Consider the following 2,455-nt stretch of genomic DNA (forward strand, 5'->3'; position numbering starts at 1 on the left):
CCTCCTCCTCCTCCTCTTGTTGTTTTTGTTGAAATGTAGTGAGTCAGCCGTCTGTCTCACCTCTGTGTGACCTTATTAATGAGTGTTGAGCCACGAGGCTGGACCCCCTCTGAGGAGGTCACATCTGGACACTTTATATAGAAATACATATCTGTCTCTCTCTCTCTTTCCACCTTTCATCTGTCTGTCTCTCACTCCGAATTTTGTTCAGTTTTTGTTTATTCTTTTCTCTTTTTTTATTTTATTTAATTAGATATCCACTTTTCTTGCTCATCTTTTCTCTGTATTTTCTTATTCTCCATTTCTCTCTTTATATGTGCATCATATATTTGCTTCTCTTCCTCTTTCTGTGGGTCCTTTCCTCCTTCACTTTTTCCTCTCTCCCTCTTGTCCTTTTCTCCTTTTCCTGTCCTCTGTCTGTTTTTTATTTCCTCCCCTCCGTCTCTGTATCATCCACCTCTCTTCTCTTCTCTTCTCTGGCCCTCCTGTCTCCCTCTCTACACCAGGAGCCTCTCACCTCAGCTGGGTGTGGTGCCAAGGTCGTCCCCCTGTCTCTCCCTGCTGGGTCTGGGTCTTTGTGCTCAGAATGTTTAAATAGAGAGGAGAGGAGTGGAGGAAACAAAAGAGGAAAGGAGGAAACGAAATAAGAGAGGAAAGAGGAGAGGAGGGGAATGTAGTGACGCAAATGATCACCTTCAGAAAATAACAAAAACTTAAACAAGATCATAGGGTTGTAACTAACATCATTGTCAATGAATCTGTCCATTTACAATTAATCCACTATTTAGTTTATAAAATGTCACAAAATAGTAAAAAATGGCCCAGAACAAGTAGACACCTTTAGATATTGTCCAACAGTCCAAAGATATTTATTTTATGATGGTAATAAGAAATCTAAGAAAGATTAGCAAATCATCACATCTGAGAAGCTGGTAACAAAAAATGTTTAAAATGTTTGCTTGAGAAAATGACATAAATGATTAATCCGTCATCGATACTGTTGGTTCATTCGCTTTCTTTTGTTTCTTTCTATCTGAATCACTTGAATAGAGATAGAGGTTACATACAGCCACCTGTTACCACATGACCTAAGTTGGTCACAAAGCGACACCAGCTCTATTAACTGAATGAAGACCATAAGATGCAGTTCGAAGCTCTGAAAAGCTATATGTTTTAAGCTTTGAGTTCTTCACGAAGTGTTCCAGAAGGTCAAGAATCAACTTCCATGCTCAAGTGCACATTTTAAACCATAAATATAAAACATCTATACCAATATACTTTGTTCAAATACGATTTCATTACAGATTTCCAAAGTGATTTTCAGGTTACAAATCAAGATATAAAACATTTAAAAAAGACTAAATGAAGAGAGAAAAACACGAGTCGAAGTAAGCAGCCATAATACCACAATAATTACACCCAGGTCCATAGGCACAATTATTTCAAATAAGAATAGGGAATGACATATATTAAAATAAAGGTATTTTTTCTTTTAATATCCCTCATTTTCTGCTCCGCCCTCAGTGATTTTGTTTCTATTGTCTCTGCTGATTGAAACTCAACAGCCACCGTCTCATTCTCTGAGTATTTTGAATGGATGTCATGCATTGATTAGTGCTGCATTGACTTCAGTGCATTAACGCGGACGCACAATGTAAGCCACTGCGGAGTATTTAGTATATTATTGTTTTGAAGGGGCTGTGTATCACATGTAAATTGTCTGTGTAATTAGATCTGACATAGTAATAATAGGTCTCGTCAAGGCGAGAGGGCGTAGGGTGGAAATGTAAAACGTACACTCTGAAAGCGGCGGTTCATCGGGGAGCACTTCAGGGTTCCTGATCGGGGAGGGGGGAAATGTCTTGGAGTATTCTGTGACGAACGCTTTTAGGTTTCTTGAAGAACTGTCAGAGTTAATTACCAGTTTTTGAAGAGGCTAATAAAGGAAATAGTGAAGCTGAGGCACAACCTACTGTGGGTCTTCAATTGTAGAGGCAGGTGGTGTTAGTGGGGTTCAAGCCCACATACAGAGATTTTGCTATCCACCTGAATTTACTGCCAAAGTCCATCCCATCCATCAAGAAAAAGACTGTGGGAGACAAGAATTTTTAATGTTTTTCCTTGTCTATCTATTCGCACAGGTGTTTGCATGTGCTAAAGAAAACTACCATCTAGGCTAGATCCACCTGCTACGTGTAATGCTACAATGGGTGCGCTGGGTTTACCTATGCAACAAAAAACTCTGTAACCTGAAAGCTAACATACTTCATGCATTGTTGTGATTGTTCAACAAGTAGTTTGATCAGGTTTGCAAACCTTGATCCCTAAAATCAGGCGGACCTTCACATGTAATCCAGAAGACCTCCAGTGTTATAGCAGAACATCCTTAAAAGAAGCTTCCACACCTTAACCACCCAAAAAGTCTCCTTCATCCTTCTATCTATCTATCTATCTA

At 39.3% G+C, this 2,455-nt stretch overlaps 2 protein-coding genes across 2 annotated transcripts in view; both read left to right on the plus strand.

The window, feature by feature from the left end:
• The window catches only part of tcf4 (transcription factor 4), a 140,086-nt gene that overhangs the window by 62,463 nt on the left and 75,168 nt on the right, over positions 1-2,455 (plus strand). The window lies entirely within an intron of this gene.
• The window catches only part of LOC118332427 (acyl-CoA-binding protein-like), a 9,023-nt gene that overhangs the window by 5,224 nt on the left and 1,344 nt on the right, over positions 1-2,455 (plus strand). The gene's annotated exons all lie outside the window — the stretch shown is intronic.

Source organism: Morone saxatilis, unplaced genomic scaffold (genome assembly GCF_004916995.1).
Source record: "Morone saxatilis isolate NCDOM2014 unplaced genomic scaffold, NCSU_SB_2.0 Contig21, whole genome shotgun sequence".
Classification (NCBI taxonomy): Eukaryota; Metazoa; Chordata; class Actinopteri; family Moronidae; genus Morone; species Morone saxatilis.